The sequence below is a fragment of the Manis pentadactyla genome, chromosome 1 (genome assembly GCF_030020395.1).
Source record: "Manis pentadactyla isolate mManPen7 chromosome 1, mManPen7.hap1, whole genome shotgun sequence".
In the NCBI taxonomy this organism is placed as follows: Eukaryota; Metazoa; Chordata; class Mammalia; order Pholidota; family Manidae; genus Manis; species Manis pentadactyla.
In genome coordinates, this window is record NC_080019.1 from 8,678,752 (window position 1) to 8,700,080 (window position 21,329).

Below are 21,329 nucleotides of genomic sequence, written 5' to 3' on the forward strand. Positions count from 1 at the left end.
CAGATAATAAGTGGGCAAAAAGGTCTAGAAGCCTGGCAGTTTGTTCCCAGGGTCCACACTCTTAGCCACTGCACTATGCTGCTTCTCTACATTTCCAGGCTAGGATCGGAGTCCCAGGACAGTGTTTCTTAAATTGCAAGTCAAGAATTATTGGATTGTGAAATCAACTTGTGGGTGCCACCCAACTTTATTTCTTAACCACAGAATAGAATAGGAAACAAAATACTGAGGTGATCACAGGCAATACGGGAGGTCTTGTTTTACGGAAATTGTGTTTCAGTTTTGTATTTGGGTATGTTTTAAATCACAGCATAAGATGCATTTCTTCCTGGGGGTTGCAATCAAAACTCTTTGAAAGCCACGGTCCTGGAGACCAGGGCTACAGCCCCAGGGCTCTTAAGGAGCTGTGGAGCTTGAGAAAGTAAGAGCCTGTGGTCATGCCATCAAGAATTGTCTGCTTCTGGGTAAAAGGAGGAAAAAGTGGCCTCAAAGGTCTGTTCCCCCAAATTTGCCCCACCAACATCTTCATCCTCCATGGGATGGTCACCCAAGGCCAGGAGGGAGCTCCATTCCCACTACTCTCATTCACCAGGCTCCTGCACTTACCAGTCATTTTTTGATAAACCCCGTTGGTGCACACGTCCTGCCACCCATCCCCTAAAGCCCTACTGACGCACGCGTCCACTCTTTGCATATACAGTTCCCTTGCTTTGTTGAGTTGCTTTTCCCTGCATGGCTGAGTGAATTCCTACACATTTTTAAAAATTCAGGTCAGATACTAAGTTTTCCTGACTCCGCCAATACCTCTTCTGTACCTCTTATATGCTTTGATTACTGTATAATTACTTGTTTACCTATCTTTCTGATTTATTAGACTTGAAGTTCCTTGAAAACAGTCACCCATGTAGAGACTCCTCCAGAATTTCTGTACAGGATGGGATGACGGGCAGCAGTCTGATGGAAAGAAAAGCCAGGGCACTTGTCTTGAAGCTTCTTTTGCATAGCATTTTACTAAAGCTGTGTATTGAAGACCCAGAAAACACTATCAAGTGCACATATCAAAGAATGGAGGGGGCTAATCCAGATTATTCAGGACACTAAACCCCACCAATGAGACACCCCCTGCCTGGCTCCTACTAATCCCGGGTGCCTCACCCTGAAAACTGAAAACTCCAATTATATGCTCAGCATGGGACTAGCTTCCAAGCATTAAAAAGCAGTTCCCACATTGGAAGGATTCACACACCAGCTGGGACATACATGGAACCACCACCATAATGGTTCTTGAGTCTTTAATTTACATCAGAATCCCTCTGAGAGCTTGTTAAGAGGTCCATTACAAACACTGGGCATTTGTAAATGAAAACAATTGACCATACTCACTGAACTATTATCTTTTGAAGATGTTGTTTCGGAACTTACATTTTTACAAGCCATTCTCCAAGTTTTTAGGGGCTGATCATGACACAGTCTGAGGAGTTTCTGAACAGTTAAGAATTAGAGCATAGGCAGTATTTCCAAGGGCAAGAGGAAGGGTAGGGGTACTGCCAACTGGAGTCACTGGAGAAGCTTTCATGGAATAGGCAGCCCTTGAACTGACCTTTAAGGATGAGGAGAATCTGAACAGACAGACAGGAGGAGGCAGGCACAGGAGGGCCGAGCTGGAGATATGGGTTGGGGGCCATGAACATTGGGCAACAGCTGCATAGCTGCAACCAGAGAGCTCAGTGAATTCATCACCCAGGAAGGATATGTTTTAAAAAAAAAGGGCTCTTGGGACTCCTGTGATGATACAAAAGGAGGAATTGGGGTCGTGGAAGGGCAGAGTAAAAGAGTGGCTTATTTTAAATTCTGAGATCCCAAACTAGTGGTTTTTCCAAGGAAGCAGTAATGCCTCCTAAAGGGTATTTTGTAAATGGGAAGCAGCATTTCTGACTAACACTAGGAGCAAGCACTTGCTTTGAATGGGGGGAGACCAAGGATGCTGGATACGCACCAAGAGAAGGTCCCACATCACTCGAAATTCTGAATGTAAGTGAAAAACCCATTTATAATGCTCCAAGTTCAGAACTTAACTCAGTTTCGCAAATAAACACAAACTCCCTCCCACCCATCCCCAGTTCAAATATTCCCTGACTTTTGCAGGCCTGCCACGCCTCAGCTCTGCTGGTCTCCAGTCGTTGCCCCTGGATCCATCTCATTCCTCTGTGCTCGCTCCTTACCTCCTATTCCTCTCCATTTATCCTATTCTTGGACTTGATTCTTTTCTCCTACTCAGTGCATTTTGTCCTTGAGAAGACAAAAGGTTACTTTGAACCCACTCTGAGAAAACATAAAAGGAAGCCTTGAGACAATCATACTGGTTTTTAGCAAATTAAAGGCATACCAGAATAAGGTCCAAACTGACATAAAGGAACCCTGTAAAACACAGGACCCAGTAGTGGAGGATTCAAGATGTCGAGCATCCAATAAGAATTTACCAGGCATACAAAGAAGTAGGATAATATTACATCCATAACCAGAAGGAAAATCTATGGAAGCAAATATAGAAGTGACAACTGTGATAGAATTAACAGACAAAGATTTTAAAAGAGCCCCTAGAAATACATTCAAGAAAGTAATGGAAAACATGGAAGAAACAGAAGATAGAAAAAAAATGACCCAAATGGAACTCCTAGAAAAAAAATACAATATTCGGAAAAAAAAAAATCACCAGATGGTATTAATGGCTGGTTAGTATTGAAGAAGAAAACTTGAAGTGAAAGAGAAAGCAATAAGGCTATAGAGAACTAAGCACAGAGAGAAAAGAACTAAAGAAATGAGGAGGGCATCAGGGCCTGTGAAACAAGACAAAATATATTATCATATGTGAAATCTGAGCTGCAGGAGAGGAGAATGTGTGTGGGGGGGTGAGGAAACAAAGATACATGAAGAAATAATGGCTGGCATATTCGATATTTCATAAAAAGTGTAAGCGTCACAGTTTTAAAATCCAACACACTCTAAGAAGGATGAACAGAAAAATCGTATCAAGGCACATCCCAACCAAATGGTTGAAAAGCAGTGATAAAGAGACATCTCAAAAGCACCTAGAGAAAAAAAGACATTGCAGAGAGTAGATGAAAGCTAAGAGTGATAGCATTCTTTTCAGAAAACTGTTATGGGCTGAACGTGTACTCCCAAAATTCTTATGTGGCTTATTAGCTACACCCCCTTATTTCATGGTTGTCGTCTTCTTTATGGCGATTGCTGTCTTAGTTGTTGCTCTAAGTCTTACAATTAAAAAAAAAATCCAATCCAAAACAAAACAAGAGCAAAGGAACAAAAAACATATGGACAAATGTAAAACAAATAACAAGAGGGTATATTTACATCTAACTATATTGATAATTTTTTTCATTTCTTTTTGTCTCAGTCTTACTGAGATAAAATTTTACAGCACTGTAAAAGTTTAATGTGTATAGCATAATGATGACTTACATATATTATAACACGATTATCACAATAGGTTTAATGAATATCCATCATCTCATATAGAGACAAAAAAAGAAAAAAGAAAAAAATTGTTTTTTCCTTGGGATGAGAGCTCAAGATTTATTCTCTTAGGAAAGTTCAAATATACTATATTGATAATTACATTCAATTTAAATGTCTCAACAGCCCAACCAAAAGACATAAATGGTCACATTGGACAAAAAAGTCAGATCCAGCTATTCGCTAGCCACAGGTAACCCACTTAAAATATAAATGCAAAGATAGGCTCAAGGTAAAAAGATGAGTATAGATAGACCATGTAAGTAAGCACTAATCAATAGAACACTGGAATGGCTATGTTCATGTCAGACAAAGCAAATTTCAGAACATGGATTGAAAGAGAGACAATATATAGTGATAAAGGAGTCAGTTAAGAAGAAAACAATTCTAAAAATATGTGCAACTAATAACAAATCTCCAAAATACACAAGGCAAAACCTGATAGAACTGAAAGGGGAAACAGTTGACTAACTTGATCAACTAGAACATTATATACAACAATAGCAGAAGGACAATGCATTCTTTTTCAAGTGCACATGAAATTCTTCAAGATGGACCATATTCTGGGCCATAGACCAAATGTCAAAAATTTTAAGAGGATGGAAATCATACAAAATAAGTTTTCTGGTCATGATGAAATTACACTAGAAATGAATAACAGAAAGATATCTGTGAAATCTCCAATATGTGGGAACTAAGTAATACACTCTAAATAAGCCATGGGTGAAAGCATAAATTACAAGGAAAATTAGAAATATTTTGCTGAGTTAAAACAAAAATATAGCATATCAAAAATTACAGGATACAGCTAAAGAGATGATTGGAGAGAGATTTGTATCTTTAAATGACTATATTAGAAGGTTTCAAATCAATAATCTAAGGTTCCATCTTAAAAATTTAGAAAAAGAAGAACAGATTAAACCTAAAATAGCCAGAAGAAAAAAAAGAGCAGAAATCAATGAAATTAAAAGCAGAGAGACAATAACCAATTGTTTCTCTGGATGAAGATATAAAAACTGCAGTGCTCCATAGATAATGTTGGGTGTGGCTTCCTTGGAAGCATGAGGCAGAGAAATGTTTCTCAAACCGGGTTCATGGTGTGCAGAGATAAGCAAAGCCACAAGATAAAAACTGCACATCTTCCTAGAGGACTGTTTTTATTGAAAATTTGGGGGAAAACATAGTTGTAGTAAATGTAAAAATCAAATATAATACCTAGATTATTTTTATAAATTAAAGTTATATAAATTACTTTATAGATTGAAGTTATATAGATTATTGAGAACAATGATAGAATATCACCAGCTACAATTTTTGAGCATTCATTCTCTGCCAGGCACTGCACTAAATTCTAAATAAATATTCTGAAATACAAAGCTTTCTGGACAATCATGTTCATCAAAGTGTTAAATATAATATAAAAATGCAACTAATATAAATATATAGCAATATGGAAATAATTTTAAAAATATGGGGCAGTTATACAATGGGTATTTACAAACATTTTAATGTTACAGAGAGTTTGATTCATAGCCCATATGAAATAAAAATAATTATTATATAACTTTAAATGGAAAAAACCAACATATCAAATTATATATAATTTAGTAATTCTCAACCATATAAAATTATACAGGCATAAACACACCAAAAGGCTAAATTATGTGTTTAATTTTTTATTCTGTTGAGATCCTGCTATGTGTGAGGTATTGTGCAAGGTTCTGAGGACAATAAATCTTATTCCGAAATGTCTTGCAATCTAAATAAGATGAATAGAGTTTAAAAATACCGTGGTAAGTCATATAATCAAAGTATGTTTCATGGCAGCAGAGCAGCAGGCTGGCCTCACTCCTCAGCTGGGGGCGAGGCCGGGAAGGATGCTGAGAAGGTCACACCAAGGGAATGATGCCTGACCTGCCTTTTGGAGGGTAACAAGGAAAAGGTCAGGCAGGCAGAGAATGGGAAGAGAAGGATGGAGAAAGGAAGAGAGAGCCTTCCAGACGGAGAGAACTGCAGGTGCCGAGGTGGGAACATCACCTGGCCTTCTGGAACCGACCAGCGGCTCCCTAAAGCAGGATTCATGGTGACAAGGGGAAGGACCAGCAGCTGGAGCTGGAAGGCCTGGCGGGAGGGCAGGGGCCTAAGGAGCGTGGACGTGCTCCTGTGAGCGGCGGGGAGGATTTACAGCAGGAGAGCCACACGTTTGGCTTTAGGAAGGTCGCTCCAACCACAGAGAGGCAGGAGCTGAAGAAGCAGAGAGTCGCTGGGGCAAGTACGCAGACCAGGCAGGGAGGCCGCCTGAGCTGAGGGTGACGCTGAGGGCGTGGAGGGATGGACTGAAGGAGGAGAACCAGCTAGAATTTGGTGACTGGCTAGAGAGACTTCCAAGTTTCTGGCTTGAGAAGGTGGGCATATATGGTGGTGCTCGTATTAAGATGAGACTCTGGCAAGAGGGGAAGTTTTCCTAGGGAAGGACTTGGTTTGGGGATTGGTGAATTTAAGATGTGATTTCCTTAAATAATATAACTAAGCTGATTTCTTGATTATAACTAAGTTGCATAACTTGCTTATGGTCTGTTTTTCATTAACACCATTAGGGAGTAATGGCGCTGTGTGTTTAACAACCGAAGCTGGGGAGGACGATCCTGCTAAAAGCAGACGTAGGCGATCTCAGCAGCAGGGACTGCGATAATATCCTAACACAGGACCGGGTAAATTTAAGTCACAGCTATAAATACGTCGGTAAGTATATGCTTGAACGTAGAGTAACTAATTAATGCTAAGTGTGTTCCACATTAACTTGCCTTGAGCATAACTTCAAAATATTAGTCATTGCAGTTTGCAGGGAGTTTTGTTTCATGAATACATGTTTAGTTTGTATAATGAAACTTAAGATAAAGACTCAACACTTCCCAATCTCTCCTATTGCTAAGTGTTGCCAGATTACTGATTTCTGGCCAGGAAATGGGAGTAATACTTAGAATTTCCAGGGAAGTGTTTTTAATGGGAGAGTGTACCCCTTTTCTTCTCTTTCCTGTCTCCTGCTGGATTGAATGTGGGTGAAATGGCTGGAGCCGGAGCAACTATATTGGATCCTGAGATGAAGATGGGAAAAGAGGTGTGTGTGGGGTCATATCAGGGACGCAGAAGCTGAATTCCTAATACCATGGGCACCAAACGTGCTTCAGATGAACAGAACAGAAACAAACATTTTCTTTTGAAAGTTCTTTTTTCTGTCACTCACAGTCAGATCTAATCATATTGATCTATTTTTATTAGTAAATTTCTGCTTTCACTAGACTGTATAAAAATTTTGCCTTTACCCACGTCCCAAGATTGTAATAATGCATTGAAAACACTGGGATGTTGGGTATGAACCAAGGAACCATTACACTTGTGCCCTCTTGGGGAAGAATCACCCACCACCAACTGAAACAATACGTTAGTTTCTATTGTTTGCTGGGGTCATAGTAGAGAGAATTTCTAGCCCAGGCTGAGTGAGAGTGACTTTTGAACTGAATGCTCGGTGGAGGGGTGTGCAGAGAGGGCATTTCAAGCATCACATAACTTGGGTAAAGGCACTGGTATGTACAACTTCTAGGCAGTGTTCACTGGGAAGCTAATGTGTTTAGGGAACAGTATGCTATCCAGTGTGACCAGAACACTACATGTAATGGGAGTGGCAGACGGTAGGCCTGGAATGATTAGGCCACTGGAAAGGCCCTGAATGTCAAACTAAGGAATTTGGACTTAATCTACAGGTGTATCCATTAGAAAATGATCTGCAAAAGAAGTATGTGCATGAGCCATGATTGCACCTAAGGACTATTAGAAGTTGAGACTGGAAAGATAAATGCCAGGAAGTATGAACTCTTGAATTCTAGACTGTAGGCCAATACAAGGTGTTCCATTTTCCAACCATTTCCTACTTCAGTTTCAAGGTCCAATGATAACAAAGCTTTATACTTGCAATATTGTATTTCCACTTCATTGTACTTACCAAGTATATGACAATTCCATGAAATCACCACGGAGGAAAGGAAGAAAACTAGATGCACCTTGCCATGAGTATTCAAATGCTTTTCTTGAATTTTAGAAGTTAAAAAAAAAACAGATTAATATCTGGTTTGATTTGAGATATTCAAGACTTCTGAAACAAACTGACTAAAAATAACACAGTAATGGAGCATTTCCATGTTCTTAAAGCTTCCCATATGGCCAAGAGCCTTCTACACGTCACTTCCATTGAAGCATATAGTTTATATGTGATTTGAGGTGACTTAGAATTGCTTAGTTTTTCTTCTGTCTCACTGAGGCCAGAGCATTTCAAGTGACTTCAGATTATTTTCTGCATAGAATGAAGGGATCCAAATGAAATTGGCAGCAAGAAAAAATGTATGAGTGCCACATTTCGTTCCCATGAGAAAATGAGCCTTTGATAACTAGTGTGCTTTGCTGCAAGGTTTCTAGAAGCATCTCCTTTGGGAATTCAAAGCAAAACTTAGTTTATCTCATTAAGGCTACCCATGCCCAAGATCTCTCAGCCAATGACAGGTAGAGCCAGAATGTTCTTGGTGTTTTGGAAAGAATGTGAGCTCTGCAGTCCAGCTGGCTGGTTTTTTTTATAGGCAGCATATAATGAAATCCTGCTTTTCTACCCAGTCTATCTCTACCCTTTCATTGGGGTGTTTAGATAATTTTATATTTTTTAAATAACAGTTTTATTCTCTCCATATTCTTTTTTTCTGTAATTGCTTTTTAAATGTGAACATTTAATTGTATTAAAAACACATACCATTTAATTTATCATCATAATCATATTTAAGTGTACAGTTCTGAGTTTGAGTAAATTCACATTGTTGAGCAACAGATCTCTAGAACTTTTTCATTTGGCAAAATGGAATCCCTATACCCACTGAACAATTCACAATTTCCCCCTCCTCCCAGTCTCTGGTAACCACCATTCTACTTTCTATTTCTATAAATTTGACTGCTTTATATACTTTATATAAAGTGGAATTAGACAGTATTTGTCCTTTTGTGAGTGTCTTATTTCACTTAGAATAATGTTCTTAAAGTTCTTCTATGTTGTGGCATATGATAGAATATCCTTCCTTTTTAAGTCTGAGTAATACTCCTTCGTGTGTATATCCCACATTTTGTTTATCCATTCATCTGTCAATAGACCTTTGGAGGGCTTCCACCTCTTGGCTATTGTGAATAATAATGCTATGAACCTGGGTGTGACATTATCTCTTCAAAACCTTACTTTCAATCCTTTTGGGTGTTTACCCAGAAGTGGGATTGCTGAAACATATAACAGTTCTATTTCCATTTTTTTAAAATAACTGCTGTAGTGTTTTCCATAGTGGTCACATTTTACAATCCACCAATAATGAACAGGGATTCCAATTTCTCCACATTCTTGCCAACACTTGTTATTTATTTACTTATTCTTTGAGATTAACCATCCTAAAAGGTGGTATCTCATTGTGGTTTTGACTTGCATTTTTCTAATTATTAGTGATGTTAAGCATCTTCTCATGTGCTTATTGGCCATTTGGATATCACCTTTGGAGAATGTCCAGTCAAGTCCTTTATACATTTCTTCTTGTTGTTGAGTTGTACAAGTTTTTTATGTATTATGGGTATTAACCTGTTATCAGATATCAGGTTTGCAAATATTTAATTCCATTCTGTAGGTTGCCTTCAACAACTCTGTTGTTCCCTTTGTTGTGCAAAGCTTTTTAGTTTTGATGTAGTCCCATTTGTCTATTTTTGCTTTTATTGTCTGTGTTTTTGGTGTCATATCCAAAAAATCATTGCCCAGACTGCTATCAGGAAGCTTTCCCCCTGTTTTCTTCTAGTAGTTTTATGCTTTCAGTAGTTCACGGTTTCTGGTCTCGTGTTTAAGTCTTTAATCCATTTTGAGTTGATTTTCATATATGGGGTGAGATAAGGGTCCAATTTAATTTTTCTGTGTGTGGATAGCCACACATATTATAGAGGCTACCTTTCCCCATTTTGTGTTTTTGGCATCCTTATCAAAGATCAGTTGAATATATATGTAGTTTTATTTATGGGCTCTTGATTCTGTTTTGCTGGTCTACATGTCTGTTTTTATGCTAGTACCAGTCATTTTTGATTACTGGAGCACTGTAATGTATTTTAAAAATAGGAAGTGTGGTGCTTCCAGCTTTGTTCTTCTTGCCCAAGATCTCTTAAATTTTGGGGCTCTTTTGTGGTTCCATACAAATTTTAGTATTGTTTTTGCCTGTAATTTCAATGCCACTGGAATGTTGATAGAGATTTGATTGACTCAATGAGATCACTTTGCATAGTATGGACATTTTAACAATATGAATTCTTCCCACCTGTGAACAAAATGTGTTTACTTCTTATACTAACTTCAATCACTGGAGTCAACCTCAGGCTCTGGAACCCTGTTTTAAGAAGGATTCTGAAACCCCTCTAGACTGAGAGCAACAGAGCTCTATGATTATAGGAGACATAGGACATGGGTGCAGGAGAAGGAAGTAGTGAAATGCTTGCTATCTATTTCCCTTTTCTGGTTTAGGCAAGAACATATCATTGAAACAATATTGTTGAAAAAAGGTGAACTTTGGCTTTGCATTCAAATCTTAACTCTATAAATGAGTGATTATATGATAGTGTGCAAATTACATTTCTGAACTTTACTCTCTGTAAAGTGGGAATACTATCCTGAGGAATTTTTGCTACGCTTGTGCTAACTGAAGGCAGGTGCTGAGGGTTGACTTGAAGCCCCTTTCCCAAGAAATTTGCAGAACTCCAGGAACCCTGCGAAAACATGGTGCTCGTTTTCTGTTGCTGGTGGAAGGCAGCAGCATAAAGCAGTGCCCATTTATTAGCTCATAGTTCTGTGGGTCAGAAATCCCACACGGGCTCTGCTGGGGTCTCTGTTCAGAGCCTCACAGTGCTGATATCAAGGCGTCGACTTGGCTGGACTCTTATGTGAAGGTTATGGAAAAGAATCCATTTCCACATCTAAACAAGTGGTTAAAATCCGGTTCCTCCTGGTTGCAGGTCTGAGGTCGCCATTTCCTTACCCGCTCCAACTGGGGTCTGCTCTCTGTTCCTAAAGGCTACCCACGTTCCTTCTCCATCTTCAAGACAGCAAGGCTACATCAAATCTTTCTTCTGTTTGAAATCTTTCTGATTCCCCTTCTGCTTTAAAGGGCCAGTGTCATTAGATCAGGTCTATCTGGATAATCTCCAACTCGTGTGGGACTTTAACATCGACAAAATGCCTGTGCAGCAGCACCTGCACAAGTGTTGGATGGAATAACCCCATTCTTAGCGCATGGGCATCTCAGGTCATCTTTAGAGTACACTTCAGTCGAAGAGTCAAGGGGTAAAGGTAATGGCAGGCTGCAGACCACCAAGGGCCGCATGCCTCTCAGGATTCCTTTTTCGAGTGAAAAGGGGAGCAGTAGGAGCAACCGGGAGGTCAGGGTCCCTGCAGGGCCCTATCGGGCGGGAAGCCAGAGGAGCTGGGGTTTCCTGGACCCAGAGAACAGCTGCTCCACGATGAAAGCGAGGAACAGCACCTGGGAACTTCGGGGTGAGGTCAACCTGTAGGCAAGATTGAATGGGAAAAGCTGCGGCTTCATGCTGCAAGTTCGGCAAGACAAGGGGGAGAAACTGCACAGCGGTAATTTCGCTTCCTGCGGCTCCCATGGATTTTTCTCTTCGAGTCACCTTATGTCTGTAAGTCACCTTACACTGAATGGTAATGTCGGTTTGTCAACCAGTCTTCTAGCTTATAATCTGTGACAAGGGCTCTACATAAACCAGAGAAACATTGAAAAGGCACTGGGAAAATGCCAATTCCAGGGCCAGACAGAATCATCCTTGCTCAGGGATGTATAGACAGGGAAACACCTCTCTGAGACTGTGAAGAGAAAATACAAACTAAAGCTTTCATAACACTCACTCTATAAGAATGCTTGATATTGTTTTCGGAACCATGTATTATCATAGCAGAGAGAAGTGAAGTTTAAACAGTGTCTGCTTTGTCTTTCAAAAAAATTAAAGAAGCTCTGGACCCAAGCAAGGATGAAAGGTGGTAAGAAAACAGATTAATACAAGATGGGCTGAGAAGATAAAGAAAGAAACATGGTGAGAAATAGGATATTGGGAAAGTACTGAAGGAAAAAAATGCATACACACGTCATTAAGACATGTACTAGAGTCAGTAAAATAAATAAATAACTCACCATGAATAGATTATTTAAGCCGAGGGTAGTGCATGCTTAAAAAATTCTCCTAACGTGTGGAGGAAAAGAAGAAAAATAAAAAACTTAAAAGTGAACAATAAGTAAATAGAATGTACAACGCATTAATAGGTATGCTTTTGGTACAGATAATAGAAATTCATCTCAAATTTAAACATCAAAGGAAATTTATAGGTTCACATAACGGGAAGGGCTTAAGAGTGCGTTTGGCTTCAAGTGTGTCTCTCCATCGCTGTTCCGTAATTGTCTATCCTAAAATGTTCCTACAGTCACTTCCATTTTTTTTTCCTTGACACTATTAGGCTGAACATTCATTTTACAGAGAGATTTGTCTACTGTTTACTCATTGCTCATCGCAAATATTGAAAGCAGTTAAGGTAAATTTCAGGAGAGTCTATGGGGAGACTCATTTTCCAGAAATTAAAGACCAAATGTGATCCTATTTCCACATTCTAGTTCCTATTTTTCTCTCTATTGTGTTTTAAGAATTTGCCAATGGGTTTGGGACTTTTTTTCACTGAGATAAGCGTGGAAGTTTATTAATGTGCAAATTCTGCCTGGTCATGATGCATTTCTTTCTGGAAGTCAGGAGGGTAATCGCCGCGAGCAAAATTGCCATTCTGATTGCCTGGCGTGGCCCTCAAAGCTGGCCCGGAGTGTGCAGGAGAGTGTTAGCCACGAGGTGGCGCTCTTGGTTCTTGTTGTTAGCATTCTGAAAGCGTGACCAATCATTTTGCAAAAGCGTAGACTTGCAACAAAAGAGGTTGCTGCATCAGAGCTGACACAATTGGTAATTAGGTATAGGTTGCTATGGTGATAGGTGGGGGCGCCTTGGGATGTTTATGGCTTTGTAGGAGCCAATGCCTATAAACTATCAGATTACTTCCTTTGATGATAAGGGCTTGCCTAGCAAGGTTAAGAAAATCCGCTAAGATCATGCAAACCGCAGTGATCACTAGTCTTTCTATGCTCTTCCACGATTTATGGGCCATAATTGGGGTGTTGAGAGTCATAGAATGTACTTCTTTTGACATGTTTACGTTATTCCACATTGGATTTTCGACATTTTCCATTCTTGTTTTTTCCTCATCAACAGTATTTCTCAGTGTGTTTTTCATAAAAACCCTCCACGAAGAAAGATTTCATGGTCTAACGGGTTTGGGAAAGACCCCAGTGCTAATGTTCTTGGACAGTCACAATATATACCAGCATATTACGATCTATGTAAAATCCCATTTCATCTCCAAAAAGTCATATTGACAATTCAACCCATTTTAGTGAAACATTCATGAACACTACCTTCATTTTTTTCCAGAGATTTTACGGAGTATTCCATGAAAAACGGGTCCATCTGTGATTTTATGTGATTATTTAGGTCTCCCCAAAAAGATGTTGAGTTCTTTTCGGTGGCATAGGCCTAGCAAAGGCTTAGCGCATAATGGAGACTCAATAAATGTTAAATGTTGTTTATGGGCTCCTAAGAAATATTTTTGAATTGAATTTTCTATCTATGGATACTAGTGATTGCAATTATTTTTTATAAATGATTTTTAACCATATATTCTAATGGGAAGATGAATTCAACACCATTATCACTGGTCAACAGCAGTAGTGATAAGTCACTTGTAATTTAGCATCAAATTACCACTGTTTCTCATGAAAAGATAGAGGATTGAAGCACTTTGGATTCTACTCACAATTTATTTCCCATTTTATTGCACTTTCTCAACGTTTTAAGATGCAATTTTTCAAAGAAACACCATTTCCCTTGTGAATAATCATTTGTGTTTGATCGTAAAACATAATGCATGAAGAACCCACAAAAATAGTTACACATTGAGTATTTGCTCATACATGCTTTGTTTTCCCAGGGAATCATCCTCACTACCATTTTACATTGTGTGTGTCCTCTTATCTCTCGCCTTTTTTGCTTCATGTATGTCTGAGCCTATTCCTGCTAACGTGAAAAGAACATGGGCACACAGAGGATACGCTTTTTGTTGAAACCTGCATTAGGACACCAAACAGGAAGTGACTCCTTTTCCTGGGTCAACTTATGCTGCATCCATAGAGGGGGGTTCTTTTCCAAACAATGTAGCCTCCGCTTGACTTCGGATTTAAACAGATCTAGGCTTAAACATCTTTTTCTGCTCCTTGTAAGCTGGGCAAGAAGGTAAGGGGTACTCTAAGCCTTCATTTTCCTACCTCTGAAATGGGGGTAATAAAATCCACAAAAGGGGTTACTTTGAGAATCCAATGGGCTAATGTATGTAATGAAGCAGTAAGGTGTCCGTCTTATGGGCAGACACTCAATAAATTTCACTTCTTCCTTGACCTTTTACTTTTTCCATTGTTTTCCCTTTCTCCCAGTGTCACTGGCAATAAAAAATGATGAAATCTAGGGGTATGAAGTAGAGATAGAGTAATGGCAGAAGGCATTGCTATGACCTGAATGTTTGTACCCTCCAAAATTCATATGTGGGAAAGCTAATGCCCTAGGTGATGGTATTAAGAGGTTAGACCTTTGCAAGGTGATTAGGTCATGAGGGTGGACACCTCATAAACGGGAATTGTACCCTTGTAAACGAGGCCCAATAGGGCTAGCTTATTCTTTCCACCATGTGAGGACACACAAGAAATTGACAGGCTACGAAGCTTTCACCAGAACCCAACCCTGCTGGCCTTCCAGTCTCTGGGACTGTGAGAAATAAATTTCTGATATTTATAAGCTATCCAGTCTGTGGTATTTTGTTATAGTAGCCTGAACAGACTAAGACAGACACCAAACATTGCACTTTAAAATCTCCATCTAGATTTAATAAGTCTTTGGAGCTGAAAAAGCTCCTCTCTCTACCTGCTTTATATCTTTTACTTCAGCACCTGCGAGTGTTGGTATCTTAGGCTCATAAAACTAACTCTAGCCAGATTGGATGTATAAAGATTCTTATAATTCAATCTGACTTACTTTATATATTTATGTTTGAATTTTAGGCCCTTCTCCATTTCATTTCCCAGTTTGATAGGTGACTAATTTAACTCATTTTCTATTATGACGCCCAGCCCATGTTGTTAACACCTGCAGTAAATATTAATTGAGTGAATCAGTTTATTCATCTGGTACACTCGTGTAATCACATTTCTAATCTAAGGCTGGAGATCCAGTTCCTTTGATCCCTGGGAAAGGAGAAGTCTTTCTTTCTAGACTTAGCTTCTTCCTATATTTTCCTTGTAAGCATTCTTCTTGCAGTGACCCAGTCCCTCTCTCGGTGGTCCTCTGGATCTGCATGCTGGCTCTGAGAGCACGTCTTTGGTCCTTGGGTACCGAGTGCCCTTGCGATTACTGTAGTTTCAGCTTCTCTGCACCCCTCTTCTCTTACAGCCATTCCCAGGCGCTCCAACTGTTTAAGATCTCCCATCCTTTCCCTCCCAGGGTCCACCATCAACCCCCATTCCTGAACAGCCAGATGCCTTTCCAGGGAGTAGTCATGCGTGCGCCACCTCTGGCCATTGCCTGGCCTTGGAAAACATTAACTGGGCATCAAAAAACTCATTATTATTTTCTTTGTCTGAGACACAGCTCCCCTCTCTATGATGTGGGAATAATAAAGATTCCTTCTTTATAAGATTATAGTGAGCATTCATCATGTAAATGTATGCAAAGCTCCTAGCACATTTTGGGGGACATTATTAATATTCCAGGAAAGTTAGTTTTCTTTCATCATCCCCTCTTTTTTGCCAACTTACCCCTTCCATTTTTTTTTTCATCCCTCCTTCTCTGTCCCCTTTTTTCCTTCCCTTCCTTCCCTTCTCCTTTCTCCCTTCTTTTCTTCCCTCTGACTATAAATAAATCTTTTGTATATCTCTGAAAAGTATGCCTCACTTGTTTCTTTTCTATTCTCACAGAAGAAGAGGAGGGAAGGGAAGAAGTCACAGAAAGGTTTTCTAACTATCAGAAAAAGTTAGATAGAGTTACTTCCCTAGGAGTATTAGGGCGAGCTCAACCCTTTCTCCTGTGTCTCACTGAGAGCTCGGGTCCTCACGGCGGGGGGACAGGGACACATCTGCACCTGTGAATCAGGAGCTGACGTGCTCCGAAGAGGAGAGCCAAGAAGCCAGAAGCTTCTCCCGTTTGGGATTGCTCCCTTGTTTTGCTTGAGCCCATTCTTTCTCAGAATTGCTTCTCTTTGTGATTTTTCTCTAATTTGTCTGATATAAGATGGCTTGGTACCTCCTCCCGCTTTCAAGAAGATAATACCCCCACGGTCCCCTCCATCTCTCAGAGGACGAAGCAGCCACCAAAGCGGTTCCAGAGGAAAGGAGTTTTGAGAAAGCCTATTTAGACCTATTATTAGGCAAAAAGCAATTCTCCCCAGTGTGATCCAAACTGACTCGGAAGGGTATAGAAATACACAAACTGGTTTAGCCAAAGTCCTTTGCATAGATTAAGGTCCTTTTCTCACATGTCCACAGGGATAAAAACATAAATGTTCTAGTGTCCTAGTGGGTGTGTGTAGTTATGAAGGATGCGAGTTCAGAACTGGGCTCAGGGTTCTCTTTTGTCTCATTCAAGAACTATTATTTGAGGAAAGACTTTAGCAGACTTAGGGGACTGCTTTGAAAATAGAAGGCTGGTAATTGGGAAGAGGAATCACATAGGTAACTGACAGTTGGACGATAACCATAAATCACACACAGTCCCAAATGAGCTATCATGACTTACACATTGAGGGATATTCTCAGGCTGTTATCTGATATTGGTGGGAAAATGATCCATTTCATTCTCTCACTCAAATGGTTTCTAGTTATGGGGATGGTATCATGGAACTTGGGAATTGGGGGATTTCCTGGAATTGTGTGATGGTAATTCGTGTTATAGTATGATATAATACTTATAATGACAGGTATATAGAAATGAATGAAGAGGAAAAGTAGATCAAAATCAGCTAAGTCATGTAAAGTAAAGAGTATTGCTATGACAAATCCTTTTAATAAAATATGTTTAAAATTTTAATAGTACAGGGGAAAATGAAACTGTGCAAAAAATAAGAGGTTGGAGTTTAAAAGAATAAATGTGTTTGCTATTTTAATAGACCCTATGGACCAAGAGGACTATCAGAGAGAGAATCCATGGGCTTGAGAAAGCCCTTGACTGTAGAACTCAGTAGGAAATAAATAGATAAAAGCACGTTTAGGAGAGTTAATGTGTTAAAGCCATGGCAGAAAGAAGAAAGTTACACTTAAGAAGAAGAAAGAGAAGATTGGTTTCATGGTAAGGGACATAGGGGACTTCAGAATGAGGGAGAACCTTCCCACTGGAAGCAAATAGAAAAGCATATATGGAGTGGCATCTGTATATGCTAGACAGCTCCAAATGCTAAAGGCTTCCACTTTTGGTCAAGATGGAGTAAACAGGTCAGATTTACCCTTCCACCTTGAAACAACTAAAAAATTGAATGAAATATGTGCAACAGTGGTTTGCAAACAGTGGAAACCAGGCAGCACAGGACAGTGGGAGCTGAGAGAGGGAGGGAAGATAGGTGAGCCTGACAACTTCCTCTGAACTAGGGAAAATTTCTAGGCTGCAGCACAGAGAGGAGGAGCTCAGAGCCCGAGTTCCCTCTAGGTTAATGGAGGAGTCAGGGATGTGAACATGCCAAGTCAGCCGGAGTTTGCCCTGCTGAGCATTGGTGAGCATTGGAGAAGAGAGCAATGTAGGAGATCTTTAGTAGGTCCCTTTTGGATCTTCAGACACCTTGATCTCTGCATGCATGTGAGGAAACTACCCATTGGGAAAATATCCACTCAAAAGGGATACAGGGACTGATCCTGGAGCCTCCTAAAGGGCTGAGTATAGTTTGTGTTCCTAACACAGTGGAAACCCTCATCATATGCTGGGTATCCTGTTGAACACCCAGGGAAGTATTGCCTCAATAGTGAGGCAAAATTAGCCCTAAATGCAAGACTACTCTGATCCCACATAACAGAGTTTAATACCAAGTCTTAAAAGGATCAAACTATTTTCAGGTAACATCACTGTGTCCCCAAATCAAGGTCAAGAATATTTACAGGGGCATGAAACATCCAGCATGCAACAATGCAAAATTCAAAATACCTAACATCCAATAAGAAAGTACTAGGTATGCAAAATAATGAAAGGAAAAAGCCAATCTATAGTAACAGACCAGAAATGATAGAGTTAATAGATAAGGATATTAAAACATTTATTAAACCTATATCCATATGTTCAAAAGCATGGAGGAAAATTGACTAATTATGTAGAGATATGTAAAATGTATAAAAAAAGAAATCAAACTTAGAGAAATGAAAAATATATATGATAAAAAATACAGTACCTGTAATGAAAAATTCATCAAAGGAATTAAACATTTCAAAAGAGAAGATTACAGAACTAGAAGTCAAAGCATTAGAATTTCCCAAAATAAAACAGAGGGAAAAAAAAAACCCTTAAAAAACAAAGAATAGATCTTTAGTAAGTTGGCAACAACTTCAAGCAGCCTAAAACACAGTTATTTTAGGCTTTCTCCTTCAGAGACACCAATATATGCATTGGATATATCTTTTATATGCATCCCCACTCAATAATTGACAGAACAGTAGGCATAAAATCAGTAATGATATAGAAGACATGAACTATTCAAAGCAGTAAAAAACGTGAAGGCCAACATATGGGATAAGAGGGAAGTCTACAGAGGTGAGCATATGTGGCTTTATTTTTTAGTGGAATCTGTCAATTAAGAAGATTAAGTATGTAAGAAACTGAACAGAGCTTTTCATATTCTCCTGTACCTATGGGGATAAAAATTAGTGTCCAGTAGTATTCAGTATGGAGGTCCTGGGAAACATCATTTGGATTGAGACTTCAAGCAGCTTGCATTAGAAATATTGACAAATCAGAAATAAGTTAGCATTCACAGAGCTAAAACCCTGCTTTAAATAATTTCACTAGTAAGATCATCTTTAAGTAATCCAGGGCTAGTGTCCATGGCTGCTTGCAAGAAGAAACAGTAAATTATCTCTAGAGGAATATGTCCACATCTGGAGGTTCAAATGAATGGAAAAAAAAAATCACTAAGCTTATGAGGAGACAACGCAATATGATTAAGAACCAAGATTAAAAAACAGGCAATTGATTATGATTAGCATACATAATGTAGTAGGGGGAGGGGACACTGGAAAGGCAGTCAACACAGAGAAGACAAGTAATGATTCTATAGCATCTTACTACGCTGATGGACAGTGACTATAATGGGGTATGTGGGGGGGACTTGATAATAAGGGGAGTCTAGTAACCATAATGTTGTTCAAGTAACTGTACATTAATGATATCAGAAAAAAAAACAAACCAGGCATGGTAACAGACCATATGGCTTCAGACAATGGAGTTATCAGGCACAAGAGTTAAATAACTATCTTGATTATATTCAAACAGTGTTACAAATAAAAACTTTGAATTTTCTCAATTGAATTGAATACTACACAGAAGGAACAAATTAACAAGTTAAAAAAATAGATATTAAGAACTCAATAGATGGATTAGCATCAGATCACATATAGTTAAAGAGAGAATTAGTAAACTGGAAGATAAATTGAAAAAAGTAGCTAGACTGAAATAGAGATAACAAAGTTGGAAAATAGATGAGGGTGTAAGAGACATAAGGGATACAGTGGAAAGTTCTAATATGCATACATTGGAAACTTACAAAAGAACTATAGAAAGAATAAAATAGAGACAATATTTGAAGAGATTCTCCTAAGTGGAAAAAAATGATCAATCCACTGATTCAAGAATTAAATTGTAAGCAGTATAGATAGGAATAAAACCACACCTAGGCATATCATAGGAAAACTGATGAAAACTAAAGACAGAAAAAGACAGTTAACTTCTCAACAGACATGAGAGATGTTGGAAGATAATGAAATAACATTTAAATGCCAAAATATTACAGCAGCCTATATTTCCATACAGTGAAACTGTCTTCCAGAAAATGAAGATGAATGAAAAAAAAACTGTCAAATGTCTTTGAGGAAGAATCATGACAGAATGCTGTAAAGTGAATACTTTCTAGAGCTCATGTAGGGCTGGGAATCATTCCCATTCACATGAGACAGACTGGCAGACCTCAGTTGAGCACACAGAGCATTTAGTGGAAATTCCAGAAGGGTCAGAGGTCACACTGGAGTATAATATTCTGTTGAATGTCTTGCACATATATCTCAGACTTAATCTATGACAAATCAAATACTCCATTTCCTCTCCATCTTCCTAAAATCCCAGACTTCTTCAGTCTCCATTATCTCAGTGAATAAAAAAAATCCTCAAACTAATGGCTCAAGTCAGAAATCTGGATGAATTCCTGATGGCTCTCATGCCCTCAGCATCTATATCAGCACTTTCTATAGCTTATATCTCAAATATGTATATATTTAATACCTTCAATTTTTTTTCATCTCCACTGCCAAGTTCCTCACCTACAGCTAACTATCATTTTCCAGTGAGACCCACTGAAATCATTGATGTTTTTCTGGTCTGCCTCCCATTCATTCTTCATATAGTAGTCATAGGAACCCTTAAAGACTTTAAAGGTTTAAAGTTGTGCCATTCTCTTGAGTTTAAACTCCTTAGTAGTTACCTATTGAACACAGAAGAAAATGTTGTTCCTTACCAAGGTCTCATCCCAGCAAATGTCACATACCTCAGCTATATCCCTTCCCTCATATTTATCAATCATAATGGTTGGTTTTCAATTTCTCAAATATGTTGAACAGTTTTCTGTAGAACTTTTACTCATGCTGTTCTGTTTACTTGTGTCCAGAAATGATATTCAAACATGTTTCCAATAATATGGCCAAGGCCTTCCAATCTGGCATGGACTCTAGCCAAGTAGATGGATGTCTGGCTATAAATGGAACTGACCATGTGCACACAAGAAATATTAGCTCTCTACCTGGACCTTCTACCCTTCTTGTCACAGATAATATTCCTTCCCATGTTTCAGGGCCCAGCTCAAATGCTACCTTCTCAGAGATGCATCCCCTATTTTCTAAATAGACTTCTTTTCTACCTTATTTTATCATTTTATTAGCTATATTAGTATTTATAGATGCTATAAACTGGAAACATTTTAAGAATTTACTTTTTATTTTATCTCCTTCAATAGATTATACATTCTGCAAAACAGAGATCTCATCTATTTACTATTACTATTATTATTACCATATATTTTCAGCAGTACATACCCAGTGCCTAGCATAGTACATAGCCATAGAAAGGGCTCATAGGTATTTATTGAATGAATAAGAAAAAATGACACCAGAGAGGCTCACTCCAGACCCTCAAGATACAAGCATAACTGTACGTCTGGAGTAGACCATCTTAAGAAGAGGATGTAAGACCCAGTATGGGTTGATTTTTTTCTAAGTCTATGGCGGGATCATCCTTAAACAGACAGAATTTTGATCTTAAGAGATTTGACTTGATGGCATTGGTCCTTTCTCCGT